The 24,083-nt window shown below is 35.8% G+C and overlaps 1 protein-coding gene and 1 pseudogene across 13 annotated transcripts in view; both read right to left on the bottom strand.

The window, feature by feature from the left end:
- ANKS1B (ankyrin repeat and sterile alpha motif domain containing 1B) overlaps positions 1-24,083 on the bottom strand; it is a 1,107,306-nt gene that overhangs the window by 948,807 nt on the left and 134,416 nt on the right. The gene's annotated exons all lie outside the window — the stretch shown is intronic.
- LOC112831908 (large ribosomal subunit protein uL5 pseudogene) lies at positions 15,621-16,573 on the bottom strand (annotated as a pseudogene).

Genomic DNA, 24,083 nt, shown 5'->3' with positions numbered 1-24,083 from the left:
GTTAAGTGTCTGTCTTCACTCGGGTCATGATTCCAGGGTCCTGGGATCAAGCACCACATTGGGCTCCCTGCTCAGCAGGGAGCCTTCTTCTCTTTCTCCCTCTGCCCCTCTGCTTTTGCTCTCTCTCACTTGTGCTTGATCTCTCTCAAAAAAATAAATTAAAATTAAAATTAAAATAAAAAAAAAACAGTATGGTACTGGCACAAAAACAGACACATAAATCAACAGGACAGAATACAAAACCCAGAAATAAATCTACAATTTATGGTCAGTCTTCGATAAAGAAGCCAAAAATATGCAATGGGAAAAAGACATTCTTTTCGACAAATGGTGTTGGAAAAACTGGACAGCTACATGCAAAAGAATGAAAATGTACCATTTTCTTACACTGTATACAAAAATAAACTCAAAATAGATGAAGGGCCTAAATGTGAGATCTGAAACCATAAAAATTCTAGAATAGAGCACAAGCAATAATTTCTCTGAAATTGACTATAGCAACATCCTTCTAGATATGTCTTCTGAAGCAAGGGAAACAAAAGCAAAAATAAACAATTGGGTCTACATCAACATTGAAAGCTTCTACACAACAAAGGAAATAATCAACAGAACTAAAAGACAACATACTGAAATGGGAGAAGATATGTTCTAATGATAAAGCGTTAGAACCCCAAATATATAAAGAACTGATAAAACTCAACACCAAAAAACCAAACAATCCAATTAAAAATGGGAAGAAAACATGAAGACATTTCTCCAAAGAAGGCATAGATATAGGCAACAGACACATGAAAAGATGCCTAACATCACTCATTATGAGAAATGCAAATCAAACTACAATGACAAAACACCTCACACATGTAAGAATGGCCAAAATCAACAATACAAGAAACAAATGTTGGTGAGGATGTGGACAAAAAGGAACCCACGTGCACTGTTAGTGGGAATGCAAACTGGTATAGCCACTGTGGAAAACAGTGTGGAGGTTCCTCAAAAAAATGAAAAACAGAACTACCATATGATCCAGTAATTCCACTACTGGGTACTTATCTAAAGAATACAAAAACACTAATTCAAAAAGATAAATACACAACTATGTTTATTGCAGCATTATTTACAATAGCCAAATTATGGAAGCAGCCTATAGATAGATCGATGGATACATAGATACATCAATACATAGATACATAAATAGATCGATCTAAATCTATCCATATCTATACATATAATGGAATATTATTTAACCATAAAAAAGAATAAAACATTGCCATTTGCAATAACATGGATGGATCTAGAGAGTATAATGCTACGCTAAACGAACCAGTCAGAGAAAGACAAATACCATATGATTATACTCATATGTGGAATTTAAGAAACAAAACAAATGAGCACAGAAAAAAAAGAGAGAGACAAACCAAGGAACAGACTCTTAACTATAGAGAACAAACTGATGGTTACGAGATGAGAGTGGGGAGAGGATGGGTGAAATAGGTGAAGGGAATTAAGAGTGTAATTATCATGATAAGCACTGAGTAATGCATAGAATTGTTCAAGCACTATACTGTACACCTGAAACTAATATAACACTACATAAACACTATATAAATCGTATTGGAATTAAAATGAAAAACAATTTTAAAAACTAAGGTCTAATGACAAGTTAATTCATGCATTCACAAATTATGTATTGTATACCAATTGTATGTCACGTATTAAGCTAGGAACTGAGAGTACAAAATCATAATTCAGGGTCCACATTTACAAGAACAGAATCTAACAGAGAAGACAGACACATAAGCAGTTACAAAGTAGTAAGGTAAGTGCAGTTCCAGCTAGCACAGAATGAAAAACTATTCCAAATGAGAGATCATAACAAATTTCAACTAAGAAGGGACAATGAGAAGGAGTAGAAGGCACTTATTCAGCAGTTAATTAAAAGGACAAATCAGTAAGATACAGGGGTCAAATGAGCAAAGAAGGAGATGGTAATCTAGAATGACTCAGTTTTCAAGCGTAAATAACCAGAAAAAAAATAAAATAAAAACTAAGCCAATCGGAGAAAGACAATTATCCTATATTCTCACTCATATGTGTAATTTAAGAAACAAAACACAGGATCATAGGGGAAGAGAGGAAAAAACAAAACAAGATGAAATGAGAGAGGAAGACAAACCATAAGAGACTCTTAATCACAGGAAACAAATTGAGGGCTGATGCAGGGGGGTGGGGTGGGGGATGGGGTAACTGGGTTATGGACACTAAGGAGGGCACATGACGTAAGGAGCACTGGGTATTATATAAGACTGATGAAACACTGGATCTCAATCTCTGAAACTAGTAATACATTATATGTTAATTAATTGAATTTAAATTTATTGAATTTAAATTTTTTAATTGAATTGAATTGAAAATTAATTGAATTTAAATTTTAAAAAAGATTGCAGAATGTGAACCCCTCAGCCAGAATTTAAAAAACACATGATTACTTCTTTAAAATAAACAGATAAATAAAAATAAATAAATTCCTTGAAGCATTGAAGCATTTCAATTTCCTAGGATATTCTCAGAATATTTGTACTTCTGTTCCTCTTGCTAAGCTTATTCAATCCTGCCTTATTAATTTGTACCTTATGTGCCTTTATTCACACCCTTCTATTAACCTGTAAGATTCTCTAACCAATCATATTTTACCATTTCTCCAAAGCCTAGATCAAGACTCACCTTCTGTAAAATTCGTTCTCTAACCACTCAACAGAGTAGCTGTTAAGTAAATGTGTGCTAAATTATATAAATAAAAAATTAATGAATAAGATAAAATAAAAAATTTTAATGAATAAAGCCATAAATGAAACAAAAATATTAGATACAATGTAGTCATTTAAACTAACCTATGAAATCATTAAAAAATAATACAAAAGAGGCAAAGAAAGCAGAAAAGGGGAACAAAGAACAGATGGAAGAAATAAAAGTAGATGATAAGATGGTAGATTTATATACAACCACAACAATAATTACATTAACTATAAATGATCTAATTACCCTAGTTAAAAAGGAAAAACTGTCAGACTGGATTTAAAAAAAAACTGAGACCCAACTATATGCTCACCACAAGACCCTACTTTAAATAGAAAGACACAAACAGATGTTAAAGGGCAGAAAAGCCATGCTGACGATAATCAAAAGAAAGCTGAATGACTATATTAACATTGGATAAATTACATTTCAGAGCAAAAATTATTCAGAGCAAGGGAGAGAAAATCATTTCATAATGATAAAGAACCCAATTTATTAAGAGGATATTACAATCCTAAATGTTTTTTGCATCTAATAACAGAACTTCAAAATACATGAAGCAAAAACTGTTAAAACTGCAAAAAGAAATAGACTTTTCTACCTATACTTGAGGATTCAACACCCCTCGCTCAGGAATTGATAGAACAAGTAAAGAGAAAATTATAAGGGCATGTAAATCCTCAATAATACTGTTTTTTCCTCAATAATACTATTAACCAACTTAAATAACTAACATTTATAGAACACTCTACCCAATAGCTGCTGAATGCACACTCTTTTCAAATAAACACAGGACATGTATCAAAATATACCATATTGTATGTCATAAAACAAACCTCAATGATTCAATGATTCAAAATATGTTCTCACACCAGTGGAATTAAATTAAATATCATTAACAGAAAAGTATCTGGAAACCCCACAAATATTGAAAACTAAGTAACATGTAGATCAAAGAAAATCTCAAAAAGGGAGATGATGAGATATTTTGAACCAAAAAAGAAAAAACACAATATATCAAAACTTTTGGGATGCAACTAAAGCAGTACCTAAAGGAAAATTTATAGCATTAAAATGACAATATTAGATCAGAAGAAAGGTCACAAATTGCTGACCTCAGCTTCCCCCTTAAGAAACAACAACAAAAAGAACGTATTAAGCCCTAAGTAAGGAATTATTAAAGAACAGCAGAAACCAAAGGAAACAGAAAACAGAGTAACAGAGAAAATCATGAAATCAAAATCTGATTCTTTAAAAAAAATTCTATAAAATTGATATATCTATAGCTAAACTGCTCTAGAAGACACAAATTACCAATATCAGAAAGAGATAACATCACTGCATATTCTAAAGATATAAAACATGTAGTAGAAGAATATTACTAATGACTTTATACCAAGAAATCAGAAAATTAGATGAAATGGACAAAGCCTGAATAGTCCGACATCTAATAGTCCGACATCTATTTAACTTTTAGTTAAAAACATTCTCCACAAAACAAAACCTCCAGGTCCATATGGCTTCAAGAGAAATTCTGCCAACCATTTAAGAATACTAATTCTACAAAAATGGTTGAATAATATTTAAGAGACACAAATAATGCCTAACATTCTATGAGAGTAGCACTCTCTGAGAATAGACAAAGATATACAACAAAAGAAAACTACAGGTCAATATATCACTCATCAATATAGACACAAAATCCTCAGTAAAATTTTAGCAAGTTGAACCCAACAATATATAAAAAGGACACTATATCATGATGAAATGTAGTTTATCTCAGGAATGCAAGTTTGTTTTAACATTCATTATATATCATATTAACAGACTACAAAAGTCCTATGATTATCTCAATAAGTGCAGAAATCCAACATTACTCAATAAATGCCAAAATCCAACATTAATTCCTAATAATAAACTGTTGAACTGGGAATAGAAGAAAACTTCATCAACCTGGTAAAAGCCATCTACAAAAAACTTACAGCTAACATCACATTTAATGATTAAAGACTGAATACTTTCCCTTTAAGATCAAGAAAAGGCAAGGATGTCTTCACACAACTTCTATTCAACATTGTAACTGAAGGCTCTCTTCTCCTCTTCATTTGATAGACAGCTGCATCCTCTCCTGCATCATCCCTGAGACACGATGATGATCAGAGTAAATGTATTTGTCCCTATTGGGCACCTGATCACCAGAGCTCCTCTTAACTCTGACAAAGTAAATATTGTCACCATCATTGACCCTTTCACTGATCTCAAATATCTGGTCTACATATTCCAGAGTATGATTCCATCCATGACAAGTTCAATAGCACAATCAAGGCTGAGACTGGGAAGCTTGTCATCAATGAAAAGCCAATCTTTATCTTCCAGGAACTAGATACCACCAACAGCACAATGGGGTAATGCTGGTGCTGAATACAGTATGGAGTCTTCTGGTATCTTTGCTACCTTGGAGAAGGTTGGGATTGAACCCAAGGTAAGAAAGATACTGAAAGCCTTCTGAACTCCAAGAAGGCTTAGAGACAAAAGGGTCATCATCTCTGTCCTTTCTGCTGATGCCCCCATGTTTAGGATGGGCATGAACCATGAGAAGTATAAAACTCCCTTAAGACTGTCATCAACACTGTACCACCTGCACCACCAACTACTTGGCTCCCCTGGCCAAGGTCATCCATGACAACTTTAGCATCATGGAGGAACTTAACGACTACAGTCCATGCCATCATTGCCACCCAGAAGACTTACCGTGGATGGCCTCTCTGCAAAACTGTAGCATGGTTGCCCAGAACATCATCCCTGCATCTGCTGGCATTGCCAAGACTATGGGCAAGGTCATTCTTGAGCTGAATGGGAGACTCACGCATATGGCCTTCTCCATCCCCACTACCAAAGTGATGGTCATAAATGATTTACTTAGAAAAAAATGTCAAATATGGTAACACAAAGAAAGTGGTGAAGCAGGCATGGGAAGGCCCCCTAAAGGATATCCTGGGTTACACTGAGGACCAGGTTGTCTCCTGTAAATTTAACACTACCATCCACTCCTCCACCTTTAAAGCTGGGGCTGGCACTGCCCTCAAAGACCACTTTGTCAAGTTCATTTCCTAGTATGACAATGAATTTGGCTACAGCAACAGGTCAGTGGACCTTATGGTCTCTATGGCCTCCTAGGAGTATATGCCCCCTGCACCATCAGCCCCAGCAAAAACATGAGAAAAAGAGAGAGGCCCTCTGCTGCTGGGTAGTCCCTGACCCAACTCAATCCCCAAAACACCGAGAACCTCCATCCTCAACAGATTCCATCCCAGACCCCCTGAAGAAGGGGAGAGGCTTAGGAAACCTAATTATGTCATGTCCCACCATTAAGTACACTGTACCCAGACCTAACACCACCAAGAAATATGCCAGAGATTCTGACCAAAGTAGTGGCTAGAAAAGCAGTTACAAGAAAAAGAAATAAAAAGCTCGAGATTATAAAGAAAGAAGAAAATCTCTTTATTTGAAAATAACATAATCATGTTTATAGAAAACCCTATGAAACCTACAAGAAAAAAGCTGCTAAAGTTAAAAATTGTGTTTAATTAGGGAAACTGTGTGAAAAGTACAGGGAACTCTCTGACCTATCTTTGCAATACTCCTATAAATATAAAATTATTCAAGATAAAACATTTTAAAAAAGAAAAGCTTGCTCCAAAAAACACTGAAGTGTGTTTAGCAAAGCTGCAAGATACAATTCAATAGATAAATACCAACCGTATTTCTATATGCTAGCAAAGAACAATCAGAAATCAAAGTTTTGTTTAAAAATACCATTTACATGAGCACTGGGTATTATATAAGACTGTGAATCTCTGACCTCTACCCATGAAACCAATAACACATTATATGCTAATTAACTGAATTTAAATTTTTAAAATGAAAAAAATATTCTAGAGGATAAAGGAAAGATTAGAGCGAGAGATACAGATTTGGGAGTCATATGGAGCACTGTGCAGGATAGTGTATCCTAACAGTTTCATTGCCTGGAGAGGAACTGTCTTCTTCCTTCCACCACTCACTTGCCCAAGTACTGGAAAATCTTGTGGATTTGGACCAGTGTGGATGGTATGCACAACCCTATGGTCAAGACAGTAGGTTGCCTTGATTGGCAGCCTCTACTAGGACCATTTATGTGGAAGGGTTATTTCCCAAAGGGTAGAAGAATGCTGTGCAAAGCAACATATGTTACAACAAATGTTCCCCAGTCCACTTCTTTTTTCTCATTAAATATTCAATAAATATTTGTCAAGCAAATGATTATTTTCAACATAAAAAATACGATTTACAATAGTGTGAAAAATATGAAATACTTAGGAATAAATTTGACAGTAGATGTGTAAATATGTATACTGAGAGAAATTACAGGACCTAAACAAATGATGAGGTAATACCAAGTTCATAAATCAGAAGACTCAATATTGTTATGTTAATTTTTTACAAATTGATCTTGGGATTCAATGTAATTCAATCAAAATCCCAGCAAGCTTGTTTTGTAGAAACTAACTGATTTTAAAACTCATGTGGAAATACAAAGGACCTCAACTAGCCAAAGCAACTTTGAAAAAGACAAAGTTGGAGACTTACACTACCTGATTTTAAGACTATGATGAAGCTATATGGTAAACAAGAGATGGTACAGTATTAAAGATAAATCAATGGAACAGAATGGAGGAATACAGAGTACATTTAGATCTATACATATATGTGATTGATTTTTTACAAAGGCACAATGGCAATTCATTAAAGAATTCAAAAAACTGTGCTGAAACAAATGGATATCCTTAAGCCAAAATAAATTAACTTTAAAAAATTAACTTTAAAAGGAATCCTATATTTAAAAGCAAAACTTAAAACCTTAGAACTTCTACAAGAAAATTTGAGAAAATTTGTGCCCTTAGGTTAAGCCAAAATTTCTTGATAGGACACCAAAAATGCCCTACATAAGAAAATCAGACAAACTAAAACTTCATCAAAATTAAGAGTTTCTGCTCTTCAAAGACAACATTAAGAGAATAAAAAGGAAATGAACTGAGAGAAAACATTTGCAAATCATATTTCCCATATATTCTTTAATCCAGATAAGAAATCCTAAAATACACTAATAAGAAAATTAACAACCTAATTAAAAAAAAAGTGGGCAAAAGATTTGAAGCAGATACTACAACAAAGAAGGTATACAGATGGCAAGTAAAAACATGAAAAGATGCTCAACATCATCTGTCTCCAGAGAAATGCAAATTGAAAGCATGAGATACTAGTCATATCTATTAAAGTGGCCATGATTAAAAAGAGTTCACATACCAATGTTGACAGGGATTTAAATCAACTACAACTCTCACACATTGCAGGTAGGCACATAAAACAGTACAACCACTTTAGGAAACAATTTGGCAGTTTCTTAAAACGTTAAACATATAACTTACTACACAATCAGCAATTCCACTCTAGGTATTTAGTCAAGAGAAATGACAGCATATGTCCACACAGATTTATACATAAATATTCATAAAGCTTTATTTACAATACTCCAAAGCTGAAATAACTGAAATGTTCATTAACAGGTGAATGGATAAATAAATTGTGACATATCCATACAATGTACCACTACTCAAAAATAAAAAATGGAATACTGAGATAAGCAACAACATAGGTTGAAAATCTAAATCAGATTCACAGATGCCCTCCTCTTCTTGGAACAGCAGAATGGGAGATTTGTTCTCTGGAATGGATAAAACTCATGGTCTCTGGACTACAAGGTAACAGGCAAATTTGAGGGAAGGGATACTAAATGGTATGAGGTAGTCATTAAAACATTTTTTCAGGACTATTTATTGAATGATTTTTCCTTTTCTTGCATCTTTCAAATATCAACTTTTCTTATAGTAAATTCTTATATGCACTGCTGATCTATTTCTAGGGGTTTTCTTGTATTCATTGATTTCTCTATTCTGGCACCAGAATCATATTTTTTTTTAGTATTATTTATAATTGGTGGTACACAGATCCTCTTATTGCTTCTTATTTCACAATTTTTTTCTGCTAATTCCTCTAGATGCCTATGAAATAAGAGTACTAATATGAAGACTACATTACTACAAAAGAGAAAGCTTGTGAATGCCTATCAAAAAGGAAAAGTTAATTAAGATTCACCTACACCATGGAATATCAACTACCAAAGTAATTAAGTTTGATCTCTATGCATAGACCTTGAGAGTTAACCAAACATATTAAGTTAAAAAAGCAAATTGCAGAGTATTGTGTTAATATCCTAAATGCTTTACATGTATTAACTCATTTATATCCACACATTATTTCCATTTATAATATTTGCATTAACATAGAAAAATGTATGCAAAAACACAACATTTACCTCTGAATTATTTGAAGAGTCAAAATTATTATGTATTTACCTTCAAAGAAAAACAAAAAGACAATAAAATACAAGGGGAGAAACCACAGGTGTACTCCAGATTGTGAAGAGCCTTGTAACATGTCAAGAAGCTTATATTCTGCAAGCAACCAGGAATTAAGAGGGTTATCAGAAAGATATTAAGCATCAGAAAGATATTCAGATCAGTGTTTCAGAATGAGACTTCTCGTGACAGTTGAAAGGTGAACAGAGCAAACAAATTGGTGGCAGGAAGTCAGGTTAATATGTCAAGGAAAGGAACAAAGAAATGTGAACTAACGGAGTTATAGTGGTGGAAAGAGAAGAGGGAGGAAATTCAAAAAGATATGTCTAAAATAAAACCTGTGGGAGAAGGTATGCATATGATAGGATAAGAGCAAAAGAATGACGTTTCTGTCATGAATGAAATGCATGGATGATGAAATATTTCCATTAGAGAAAACTGCAAGGGCAGCGGTGTCTTTGGGGAAAGCCGAGCGTCAGTTAAAGTTAACTAGAACACTATGTTGCTCAGGAATACCTCCAGCAAAGGATGTAAAAAAAATTAGAAAATATCTTAAATTAGCTCAAACTATTTCTAAAATGTCCTGCATGTTATGAAACATTATAAATAGTTAATGGGGGGGCACACGGATGGCTCGGTGGGATAAGCAACCAACTCTTATTTTTGGCTCAGGTCATTGTCTCAGCGTCATGAGATTGAGCCCCATGTAGGGCTCTCTGCTCAGCAAATAGTCTGCATGAGAGTTTCTCTCTCACTCTTCCTCTTCCCTTACCCCCCAACACTCGCTCGCATGCACGTGCGCACTCTCTCACAAATAAATAAACAAATCTTTAAAAATAAATAGTTAATAAGTGAAGATACTGATATTTCTAACTAAAATAAGATTCAGGGTCTATAGATTTGATTTACCCATTCCATTCTCAGTTCCCCATTATCAGAAAAAAACAAGAATTATAATAGCATGAATAAAAATCTCTAGTGCATTCTGCTTTCCTAAATAGAATGGATGTGGATACATACAGTCTTTTTTTAAACAAGGAGGTTTAGCATAGAATTTTAGCATAAATGTAAATATATTTGACTGCACCTATTGACAGAGCCTGTAGGCACATATCCATGTACCCACAGCACATTCACACATATTTGAAACACTATAAATAAGCCAGACCCAAAGCTTCCAACTAAAAACTTAATTTAAAAAAATAAAACTTGATGTTTAAAAGCTCAAGCTTCACGCTAATGTTCTACTTCATTCCAACTTTTTGCACTGTGCTCCTCTTGTTTCTCAATGATAATCTTCAAATTTAAAGAGGGCCCATATTAACATAAATGTTTTATAAAATGCAAGAGTTTCTAAGTAGTTGTAAATGCTTATTACATATTCCCAAAAAAGGGCAATTTATAGATCTTTGGTGTTAGTATAATATGCACTCAATTCCATCTCCTACACCTAACTTATCAATATTTTAAATTGTTTGTGGGAATTCTTGCCCAGGATGAATGCTCTGAGCCAATCAGAGCTCCCCAATTACCAGAGATTTAATTTCCTTTGTTAAGTATTTGTACTAATGCAACAAACTGGATTAGTATGTTTTAGAACAAACATAAACAAAACAGGTTTTCTACAGAACTTTCAAATAACCAGGACATTCATGAGTCAGAATGTTTTATTCCCTGAGCTTTCACATATTGGAGAAGACTATTCATAAATAAACTGTAAGCCTGAGTTTCTTGGGCCAATATTCAGAAGTACGGTAAATAAGATTTAGGCACAGCTATTCCACAAATCGATCATTACACCCTCTACCAACTTATGGGAAATATCCACCAGCAACATAAGACTATTTCAGCTTTTTTTTAATTTAAATTCGATTAACATATAGTATATTCTTACTTTCAGAGATAGAGTTCAGTGATTCATCAGTCTTACATAATACCCAATGCTTATTACATCACAGGACCTCCTTAATGTCCATCACCCAGTTACCCCATCCCCCCACCACCCTCCCCCTCCCAGCAACCCTCAGTTTGTTTCCTATGATTAAGAGTCTCTTACGGTTTGTCTCCCTCTCTGATTTTGTCTTGTTTTATTCTTCCTTTCCTTCCTCTATGATTCTCTGTTTTCTTGAATTCCACATGAGTGAGATCATTGGATAACTGTCTTTCTCTAATTGACTTATTTTGCTTAGCATAATACCCACTAGTTCCATCCACATCATTGCAAATGTCAATATTTCATTTTTTTGAAGGCTAAGTAGTATTCCATTGTATATACCACATCTATACCCACAGCAGATATCGATGGATATCTGGGCTCTTTGCATAGTTTGGCTATTGTGGACATTGCTGCTATAAACACTGGGGTGCAGGTGCCCCTTCAAATCACTACATTTGTATCTTTGGGGTAAACACCTAGCAGTCAAGACTGTTTCAGCTTTTCTGATTCTCATCTTGACTCCTGACCCTTGAAATCACTCCAGGGCTCCAGATATTCAGACTTATAGAGAATGTGCATCAAATGCTTCAGGCAGGGTCAAAATATGTAGGAATGGTCTTCTGACACATCAGATAATTTCAAGCAATGCAAAACCAAGTCCCTCTTCTTTGTAGTTTATATCTTAATAGTTTGCTTCCATTTTTAGATGAACTGGACAGACGTGCACATGCTTTTGAGCACTGTAAGTTAAGTTCTCATCTCTACAGTGATGATATAATTTTATTATCATGAGTTTATATTATCATTAGAAGGGTCTCATATGGATCAAATGTGTCTAAAATAATGTGACCATATATGTAAATTTAAAGTTTCCAATTAATGTTTCCACATTTAAAAAGTAAAAAGAGGGAAATGAGTTTTAATATATTTTATTTAATCTGGTATATTCAAAATATTATCATTTCAACACATAACCAATATAAAATTGAAGTATTTTTACATTCCTTTTCGCACTGTTTCCAAAATCAGAGTTGATATTACACTTACAGCACATTGTAATTAGACTAGCGATATTACAAGTGCTTGATAACCATGTGTGGACAGTGGTTACTTTATTGTACAACACAGGGAAGGTCCCATTATTTTTAAATGCTTTCTAAAAGTAACTGAAAACACTGGCTTTATGGTAAATAAATGCCCATTTAATTAAGTCACAGAAAAAATAACAATTTCTCACCTTTAAGCAAAACTATGTAATAGACCTAGTACAGAGCCACACTGGCGACTACAAATGCACATTTTACATAAGTGAGTTTACATAAGGAACACCATAGCCAAAATTACACTAACCAAACATTTTCTAATGAATAATATGCACCTTGAATCACTTGATGCAAATTTCAATAACATATTCACACAGCAAACCAGAACTGGCCAACTGTGAGCAGAAATAACTCCTTTAGATATAATTATACAACTTAAAATCTCTCTAATCTCTCTCTCTCTCTCTCTCTCTATATATATATATATATAGTATATGCCACAAGACAGGATTTTAGAATATGAGAAAGAATTTGTAACCATGCAGAGAATCACAGAGTTAAGAAAACATGAGAGGAAAACTAGAGCATTTATTTCAACCTAGATTCAATTTTGTCACTAGTGCTAAAAGTATAAAACATATTCCTCCCAGCCCTCATCTCTTCTTCTCCACCTGGATATAATTCCTGAAAAATAAACCACCTGACGAGGCAGATTAATCTCTTACTGTTATGTAAACACTGGTTTTTGTGGCAACTGTTCTTTTTATCCTTATTCTCTTCTTAGATAACCATATTTCCAAAGATACTGTGGTAGGCAGAATAACGATATCCCAAAGATATCCCATACTTTAATCCTTGGAGTATGTGATTATGTTATGTTGCATGGCAAAGGGGATTTCAGGTGGCAGATGGAATTGCTAATCAGCTGACCTTATCCTGGATATTTTTTTTTTTCTTAAACAACTGCATTGACTAGAACCACTAAAATAATGAGAGGATAATTCTTGTCTTGTTGATGAATTTTATGGAATTTTATACCATTTAGTATGATGTTTGCTGTTGGGATTCTCATGGGTAACTTTTTACCGCATTAAGGAAGAATTTGTTCTTTCAGTAATGAACAAAAAGACAAAGAATAGCATAATGGATAAAAAACACAGACTCAGGATCCAAACTACCGAAGTTCAAATGCTGGTCCCATCTGTAACTGCATGATCTTGGTAGGATTATGTAACCACTCTGTGACTCAGTTTCTTTTTTTTTTTAAGATTTTATTTATTTATTTGACAGAGAGGGAGAGAGTACAAGCAGGGGGAGCAGCAGAGGGAGAGGGAGAAGGAGGCTCCCCGCTGAGCAGCGAGCCTAATGCTGGACTCGATCCCAGGACCCTGGGATCATGACCCGAGCTGAAGGCAGATGCTCAACTGACTGAGCCACCGGGTGCTTATTATTGCTTATTATAAAATAAGCAAACCAGTACTAGATCCTTCATAGGGTTGTTAGGAAGATTACGTTAAGACAGTCCATGTAAAGTGCTAGATCAGTGCCTGACAGAGACTAATCATTGTTTCTATAGAAAGAGTAATCCAGAATGCTCTTACAAGGTTTGTTAAATTTGTTTAGGATATAATTCAGGATGATCACATAGGTTTTCCCATTTAATACATTAACATATTCAATTCCTGGTAAGAACCATCTTTATACTCCTAAAAGTAAGTTTGTCTCCCCATGGTATATATTTTTTAATATAATCCTGGATTGCTATTTGTAATTTAAGATTTTGCATCCTTATTTATGTAAAATCAGTCTCCAGTTTTCTTATCGCTTTCATTTCAGTTTTGGTATCAGAGTTAGGTAAACTGAAGAGTCTTCTGTCTTTTTCTATCTCCAGAATAAATCAACTAACATAGAAATTAAATTGTCTATTACTTGAAAATTTGAAAGAACATGTAAAATAATCTAGGACTAGCACTTCTGTGGAATAAATCCTAAAAATTTCCAGTGTGTTCTATGGTTACTGATTTATCAATACAGTCACCTTAGACATGCATCAATCTGTAATTGACATTTTTCTAGGAAGTCAGTTATTTCCATTTATGTTTTCTAATTTATTGATTAAAAACTATATATATTTTTATATTATCTTCTACACTTGCAATTCTACCACCATTTTCATTCCTAATGTTCTGTATTATTTTTTTCTTTGAGTTTGCCTAGATGGGTCTATTATCATATTCAAAAGATACAGTTTTATTTTATTTTTAAGATTTTATTTATTTGACAGAGAGAGACACAGTGAGAGAGGGAACACAAGTAGGGAGAGTGGGGGAGGGAGAAGCAAGCGGGCTTCCCGCCGAGCAGGGAGCCCGATGTGGGGCTCGATCCCAGGACCCTGGGACCATGATCTGAGCCGAAGGCAGACGCTTAACAACTGAGCCACCCAGGTGCCCCCAGTTAGTTTTATTTTTATCATACATCTACCAGAAGAGTTATTTATTCATGACTTGTTTGTTTACTTACTAATTTACTCCTTTCTGGGGTTTTCTTTGTGGTTTTTTGTTTGTTTGTTTTGTTTTTTTAAGAGATAGAATGTGCTGGGGCTGGAGGGGGCGGCGGTGGAAGGGGGAGAAAGAGAATCTTAAGTAGGCTCCATGCCCAACATGGAGCCTGATGCAGGGCTTGATCTCACCGACCCTGATATCATGATCTGAGCTGAAATCAAGAATCAGACAACTGACTGAGCCACCCAGGCACTCCAATTTACTATTTTCTTAACTATAACAATTCAACCATACAACTTTTTATGATATTCTTTTTTCTAGCTCTTTAGTGGAATGCTTATTTTATTCTTTCCTATTTAAAAATAAAAGCATTATAGGCTAGGACATTTCTCCTGAGTAGGATTTTGTCCATATCACTTAGGTTTTGACAAGTCATGTTTTCATTTCAATTATTATACATGTATAGTTGATAAAATTCAGTCTTGATTTCCTTTTTATCCTGAAAATTAGTGCTTGCTTTTAAATTTTTAAGCACTTAGATTTGTTATCTTTTAATAATATATTTCTAGTTTTACCACATTATAGTCAAAGGGTATAATTATTCAAATTCAAATTTCTTTAGATGTTCTTTGAAAACTAGTATGTAGTTTTCTGTTACATGAGCACTAAAATGTATATTATCTATTCTTAAAAGTGAGATGTATATTTTTAAAACTTTCTAATTACATAAATCATACCATCTATAACCCTACCTTGTCTACTTCATCATCAAAATCTGAGAAATGTTGCCATACACAGTATTATCACTATGATCAAACTTTTTTTTTCTTTTTTACTTGCTTTTCACGGAAAAGTTTTTATTGGCCTTTTGGACAGAAACAGGAATTTATTAGCCAGAAAAGATGATCCAATCATGGAAACAGCATGTGATCTCCTCTTTGCTGATTCTGTGTTTGGGCCCAACCAAGACTGTCCTGTGCTTCTTATCTGTGATGCTGAAAACTAGCCTCTACTCAGAGTAGGACCACATGGAAATCCAGGCCATAGATACCAATGACTGAGTCATATTTGATCCCCAGATAGATGTGCTTCTGGACCCAAAACCAGAGTTTCCAGTACCAAAGAAGTCATTTTTTCCTTTTTTTTTTTTAAAGATTTTATTTACTTATTTGACAGAGAGACAGCGAGAGAGGGAACACAAGCAGGGGGAGTGGGAGAGGGAGAAGCAGGCTTCCCGCTGAGCAGGGAGCCCGACGCGGGGCTCGATCCCAGGACCCTGGGATCATGACCTGAGCCAAAGGCAGACGCTTAACGACTGAGCCACCCAGGCGCCCCCTTTTTCCCTTTTCTTAATAAAGATTTTATTTATTTATTTTAGAGAGAGAGCAGACACGTGAGTGGGGTGGGGGAAGCAGAGGGAGAGAAAGAATTTCAAGCAGACTCCCGCTGAGCACAGAGCCCAACACGGGGCTTAATCTCATGACTCTGAGATCATGACCTGAGCTGAAATCAGAAGTGAGAAGCTTAGCCACCGAGGCATCCCAAGAAGTTATTTTTCCTTAACTCCTACTCCTGCACCTTTAGACCTTTCTCTAGGATTTCTTCTCCCTCAGCTCCATGGATTATGCAGTGGACAGCAATCTTTTCATTTCTACTGATGCCAAAGGATCTGACAGTGTATTTAGCTTTGGAGAACACAGGGGTCTGGCCTGTGAACTGCTCCAGCACCTTGGCTGCCTGGGTCAGTCTCTCTCTACTCTCCCCCACACAGACGTTGAGGCAGAGCTTGTGGATGCAAAGTTCCTGCATGGGGTTCTCCTTTTCACCCTGATCTTGCTCCATGGTGGAGAACAGGAAGAGAAAGTCTGTGATTGATTATCAGATTTTCTTTGGGGCACCTAGGTGGCTCATTCGGTTAAGCATCTGCCTTTGGTTCAGGGTCCTGAGATCGAGCCTCGCAGAGCAGGGAGCCTTCCTCTCCCTCCCCTTCCCGCTCATACTCTCTTGCTATCTGTCTCTGTCTCTCTCCCTCAAATAAACAAATAAAATCTTTAAAAATAAAAATAATTGTCTCTTTGTATTTCTAAATTTCACATTTTGTTATGTTTTTCCGTTAAGCAAAAGAATGACATATCTTTATGGATTACATATTTTATTATTAATGTTATATAATACTCTTCATCTTAAATTATATTTTGTTGGCTATTACCATTGCTACTTAAGTTTTCTATTTAACTAGTACAGTGTTGACTATCCATTTATTTTCCTTCTATTTCTGTAATTTTATCTTGGCTACATCTCTTAAAAACAGCCATAACTGCAGTTGGCTTTCTTTGTTTTACAATCTGAGAAGATTTGACTTTTAATATGTTCACATTTGGTGGTATTCCTGTGACTGAATTTTATGCAGTCTTTATTATCCTTTCCTACTCTTTGTTTGTACTCTTTCTTCAGTTTTCAAACATTTTATTTCTATTAGTCTTCTAGTTTTTACAAATACATTAAACTCGTATTTCTTATTGATGTCAAGAATTCAATTGTAACTATGTTCATCCTTAACAAACTGTAATTTTCATTTTTCTTTTCTTACTTTTACCCCAAAGGCTTGATCGAATAGTGTGGAATTTTAATGCTATACCATTATTTCCTCTTTATGACGTTACAGAAACATTTCTTAATAACTGTGTTATATCTGACAACATATTATCAACAGTGATTTACGTTTACTGGTTTCATTTTAACTATGGTTTCTTACAGATTCAATAAGATTTTATAATATATGTTTGATATCTTTTACAGCCTTTATCCATTCATCTATCCATGGTCATCCGCACTGCCTCCATAACTTGGCTATTGTAAATAATGCTGCAATAAACACAGTGGTGCATATATCTTTTCAAAATTTGTGTTTTTGTATTCTTTGGTAAGTATCCAGTAGTGGAATTACCAGATCATATGGTTACTTCTATTTTTAATTTTTTTGAGGAACTTCCGTACTGTTTTCCACAAGGCTGCACAGGTTCACAATTCCCACCAACAGTACACAAGGATTCCTTTTTCTCCACATCCTCACCAACACTTGTTTGTGTTGTTGATTTTAGCCATTCTTCCATGTGTGAGGTGCTATCATTGCAGTTTCGACTTGCAATTCCCTAATGATAAGTGATGTTAAGCATCTTTTCATGTGTCTGCTGGCTATCTGGATGTCTTCTTGGGAGAGATGTCTGTACGTGTTTTCTGCCCATTTTTTAAATGGACATTTTAGGGATTTTTTGGTGTTGAGTTGGAGTAGTTGTAGTTCTTTATACATTTGAGCTACTAGCCCCTTATTCGATAAGTTATTTGCATATCTTTTCCCATTCAGTATGTTGTCTTTAGTTCTACTGTTTCCTTTGCTGTACAGAACCTTTATTTTGATATGATCCTAATAGTTTATTTTTCCTTTTGTTTCCTTTGCCTCAGGATACCTATCTAGAAGGATGTTGCTATGGTCAATGTCAGAGAAATTACTGCTTGTGTTCTATTCTAGAATTTTTATGGTTTCAGGTCTCACATTTAGATCTTTAATTCATTTTGAGTTTTTGTGTGTGTGTGTATGGTGTAAGAAAGTGATCCAATTTCATTCTTTTGAATGTAGTTGTCCAGTTTTCCCAACACCATTTGTTGAAGAGAATGTCTTTTTCCCATTGCATATTTTTACCTTGTTGAAGATGTAATTATGATTGCTGGGTTTTTTATTCTGTTTTAATGATCTATGTGTCTATTTTTGTGCCAGGACCATACTGTTTTGATTACTACATTTTCTATTCTGTTCTATTGATCTATGTATCTATTGTTGTGCCAGTACCATACTGTTCTGATTACTATAGCTTTGTAGTTGAAATCTGGCATTGTGATCCCCCCCATTTTGCTCTTTGTTCAAGATTGCTTTGGCTATTTGGGGTCTTTTGTGGTTCCATACAAATTTTAGGATTGTTTGTTCTAGTTCTGTGAAAAATGGTGTTGGTATTTTGATAGGGATTACATTAAATGTGTAGACTGCTTTGGGTAGTATAGATATTTTAACAATATTTGTTCTCCCAATCCATGAGCATGGAATATCTTTCCATTTCTTTGTATTGTCATCAATTTCTTTCACCAGTATTTTATAGTTTAAAGAGTACAGGTTTTAGGGAGGGAGGCAGGATGGTGGAAGAGTAGGGGGCCTCATTTCAAATGCTCTCCTGAATTTAGCTAGATATCTATCAAAACATTCTGAACACCTATGAATTCAACCTGAGACATAAGACAAGATTTGCTGGAATTCTACAAGTAGAACAGCAACCACTTTCTACAAGATAGGAGATGCGGAGAAGTGAATCTGAGGGGACATATATCAGAAGATAAATGGTGGGGGGAGCCTCCCTAAGCCAGCTACCGGAAAGTGATATAGTAGCAGAGTGCAAAATCAGAACTCTTAGAAGTCTGATCCAGTGAGAAACGTCCCTGCCTGAAAGGTGCTCAGGTGGCAAAGCAGGCAGAATCCTAGGGGGGACACTGTGGTCTAAGGATCCCTGGGGTCACAGAAAGAATGAGGGTGCCTGAGCTGGCAGAGTTCTCAAGCATTGGAGCCTGGAAACCAGCCGCAATCAATGAGACTGGGAGTGGCTTCTCAGCTCAGTTTGCCATAAACACTGAACCGTACCACAATTGGGAGACAGCTCTCAGTGTGGGGGCCCTGCAAAGGACAAAAACATGGCAACCCTCCACCTTTTCCCCAAAGGGGTGGTGTGGGTGTGTGCACAATCTGGTGACCACTCTCCAGGTGGGGGGCCTGCAAAGGGCAGGAACACAGCAACCCTCCTCCCTCCCACCCACCCCCACCCCAGGATCAGTGCAGGTATTCACCGCAGGAATCTGCAGAGTTTGGCACACACAAAAGTGAAGACTGCTTTTCCCTTCAGGTTGTTTATAGAAGGGAGGGGGACCCAATCTTTAAGCTTCAGGACTGGAGATCAGGGCGCACCATTTTATTTTCATCCTCTAAAGCACTGTGGAAAGCCTTCAGGGAACAAAAGCCACACAAAACAACCCAAAGCAGCTTACACTGAGCCTGGCCCCCTGGCAAGGGGCAGTGCAACTACGCCCAGGCAAATACACCTGAGAATCAGCACAGCAGGCCCCTCCCCCAGAAGATGAACTGGACTATTAGGCAAATACCAAGTTCATGGAGCACAAAGAACTGCAAAACTCCAGCACTAGGGGAAAATAGTGTATAGAACTCAAGGATCATGATTCTTTCATCTTTCAGTTTAAAATATTCCTTTTCTTTTTTCTTTTTTTCCTTTTCAACTAGTTTCTTATTTTATCAACTCTTGTTTTTAAGTCTTTTTTTAACTTTCATTTTTACATTTACCTTTTATAGATATATTCTTCATTTTTGGCTTCCTTTCACTGTACTCAATTGTGTGTATATAGATATAGATATAATTGTATATATATACACACACACATACATATATATATATTGCTTTCCTTACAATTTTGGGATTTAGTGTCTTCCTACAGACCAAAATACACCCAGGACCAAGTGGATCACCCTATTTTGTCCACATGAGAGATTATATTCTCACTCTCCCTCCCCCGCTTTTTTTCCTTTTCTTTTCTTTCTTGGTTTTTGACTTATTCAGATTTGTCTACTGTGTATTTCGCTTGGGTCATGGTTGATATTTTTTATTTTGTTCTCTCGTTCATCCATTCTTCTCTGAGGAAATTGACTAGGAGGAGGAATTCACAACAAAGGAAAGAACAAGAGGTAATACCCTCTGTGACAGATCTAATCGACAAGGATATAAGTAAAATGTCAGAGCTGGAATTCAGGATAACAATTATAAAGTTACTAGCTGGATTGTAAAAAGCATAAAAGACACTAGAGAATCTCTTAGTACAGAAATAAAATCTAATCAGGTCGAAATTAAAAATGCTTCAACTGAGATGCAGTCTAAAATGGATGCAGGAAAGGAAAAATGAAGAGGTGGAAATCGGAGGGGGAGATGAACCATGAGAAACTATGGACTCTGAGAAACAAACTGAGGGTTCTAGAAGGGAGGAGGGTGGGGGGATGGGTTAGCCTGGTGATGGGTATTAAAGATGGTACACACTGAATGGAGCACTGGGTGTTATATGCAAACAATGAATCATGGAACACTACATCAAAAACTAATGATGTAATGTATGGTGATTAACATAATAAAATTTAAAAAATAAAAAATAAATAAAATGGATGCTCTAACAGCTAAGGTAAATAAGGCAGAAAAGTCAGTCACATAGAAGACAAGATGATGGAAAAGAAGGAACCTGAGAAAAATTGAGAAAAACAACTAATGGACCATGAGGGGAGGCTTTGAGAAATCAGTGATACCATAAAGCAAAACAATATTAAGAATTATTGGGGTCCCAGAGGAAGAAGAAAGAGAGAGAGGGAGGAAGAGGGGCAGAAGATATATTTGAGCAAATCATAGCTGAGAACTTCCCTAATCTTGGACAAAGCAGGAAAGATCATCCAACAGAAAAAGGACAGTGTCTTCAATAAATGCTGCTGGGAAAACTGGACAGCCACATATAAAAGCATGAAACTGGACCATTTTCTTACTCCATACACAAAGATAAACTCAAAATGGATAAGAGACCTAAATGTGAGACAGCAGTCCATCAAAATCCTAAAGAAGAACACAGGCAGCAACCTCTGTGACATCAGCTGCATCAACTTCTCGCCAGACATGTCTCCAAAGGCAAGGGAAACAAAAGCAAAAATGAACTACTGGGACTTCATCAAGATAAAAAGCTTTTACACAGCAAAAGAAACAGTTGACAAAACTAAAAGGCAACCTACAGAATGGGAGAAGATATCTGCAAATGACATATCAGATAAAGAGCTAGTATCCAAGATCTATAAAAAATTTATCAAACTCAGTACCCAAAGAATAATCCAGAAAAGAAATGGGCAGAAGATACAGACATTTCTTCAAAGAAGACATACAAATGGCCAACAGACACATGAAAGAATGCTCCAGATCACCCGGCATCAGGGAAATACAAATCGAAACCACAATGAGATACCACTTCACACCAGTCAGAATGGCTAAAATTAACAAGACAGGAAACAACAAATGTTGGCGAGGAGGTGGAGAAAAGGGAACCCTCTTACACTCCTGGTGGAAATGCAAGCTGGTGCAGCCACTCTGGAAAACAGTATGGAGGTTTTTTAAAAAGTTGAAAATAGAGCGACTCTATGAGCTAGCAATTGAACTACTAGGTATTTACCCCAAATATACAAATGTAGTGATCCGAAGGGGTACGAGCACCCCAATATTTATAGCGATGTCCATCAACAGATGGATGAATAAAGCAGATGTGGTATACATATATATATAATAGAATATTACTCAGCCATCAGAAAGGACGAATACTTACCATTTATATTGACATGGATAGAACTGGAAGTTATTATGCTGAGTGAAATATTTCATTCAGAGAAAGACAATTATCATATGGTTTCACTCATATGTGGAACTTAAGAAACAGTGCAGAGGATCACAGGGGAAGGGAAGGAAAACCAAATGGGAAGTCATCAGAGAGGACAGAAAACCATGAGAGACTCTTAACTCTAGGAAACAGACTGAGGGTTGCTGGAGGGGAGGTGGATGGGGGGATGGGGTAACTGGGTGATGGGCATTAAGGAGAGTACATGATGTGATGAGCAATGGGTATTATATGCAACTGATGAATTACTGAACACTACATCTGAAACTAATGATGTGCTATATGTTAGCTAAATGAATTTAAAATAATAAATAAATAAATAAATAAATAAATAAATAAATAAATAAATAAATAGTACAGGTCCTTCACCTCCTTGGTTAAGTTTATTCTTATTATTTTTTGGTGCAATTGTAAATGGGATTGTTTTCTTAATTTCTCTTTCTGCTATTTCATTATTAGTTGTATAGAAATGCAATGGATTTCTGTATATTGATTTTGTATGGTGTGACCTTACCAAATTCATTTATCAGTTCTACTAGGTTCTTGAAGAAGTCTTCAGGGTTTTCTACATAGTGTGTCATCTCAAAATAGTGAAAGTTTTACTTCTTCCTTACCAATTTGCATACCATTTATTCCATTTTTTTGTCTGACTGCTGTGGCTAGGACTTCCAGTACTATGCTGAATAAACATTGTGACAGTGGACATCCTAGTCTTGTTCCTGAACTTAGCGGATAAGCTCTCAGTTTTTCCCCCAACGAGTAAGCTGTTAGCTGTGGGTTTTTTATATATAGCCTTTACATGTTGAGGTATGTTCCCTCTAAACCTACTTTGTTGAGGGTTTTTATCATGAATGGATGCTGTAGTTTGTCAGATGATTTTTATGCATCTGTTGAAATAATCATATGGTTTTATCCTTTCTCTTATTGATGTGATCATGTTGATTGATTTGCAAATACTGGACCACCCTTGTATCCTGGGAATAAATCCGGGAATAGCTAATCGTTGTGAATAATGTTTTTACTGTGTTACTGAATTCACTTTGCCAATATTTTGTTGAGGATTGGTGCATCGATGTTCATCAGAGATACTGGCATATAATCCTCTTTTTTTATTTTATTTTTTTTAAATTTTTTTATTGTTATGTTAATCACCATATATTACATCATTAGTTTTTGATGCAGTGTTCCATGATTCATTGTTCATAACACCCAGTGCACCATGCAAAACGTGCCCTCCTCAATACCCATCACCAGGCTAACCCATCCCCCCACCCCCCTACCCTCTAGAACCCTCAGTTTTTCAGAGTCCATCATCTCTCATGGTTCGTCTCCCCCTCTGACATACTCCCCTTTTCTTCCTCTCCTGTTATCTTCTTCTTTTCCTTTTTTCTTAAAATATGTTGCGTTATTTGTTTCAGAAGTACAGATCTGTGATTCAACAGTCTTGCACAATTCACAGCGCTCACCGTAGCACATACCCTCCCCAATGTCTATCACCCAGCCATCCCATCCCTCCCACCCCCAACCACTCCAGTAACACTCAGTTTGTTTCCTGAGATTAAGAATTCCTCATATCAGTGAGGTCATGTGATACATGTCTTTCTCTGATTGACTTATTTCACTCAGCATAACACCCTCCAGTTCCATCCACGTCGTTGCAAATGGCAAGATCTCATTCCTTTTGATGGCTGCATAATATTCCATTGTGTATATATACCACAACTTCTTTATCCATTCATCTGTCGATGGGCATCTTGGCTCTTTCCACAGTTTGGCTATTGTGGAGAATGGCTAAAATTAACAAGTCAGGGAACGACAGATGTTGGCGGGG

This window comes from Callorhinus ursinus, unplaced genomic scaffold (assembly GCF_003265705.2).
Source record: "Callorhinus ursinus isolate GAN/ISIS: 27379988/994484 unplaced genomic scaffold, GSC_fseal_2.0 scaffold14, whole genome shotgun sequence".
In the NCBI taxonomy this organism is placed as follows: Eukaryota; Metazoa; Chordata; class Mammalia; order Carnivora; family Otariidae; genus Callorhinus; species Callorhinus ursinus.
This window is presented reverse-complemented; position numbering and strand designations above follow the sequence as displayed.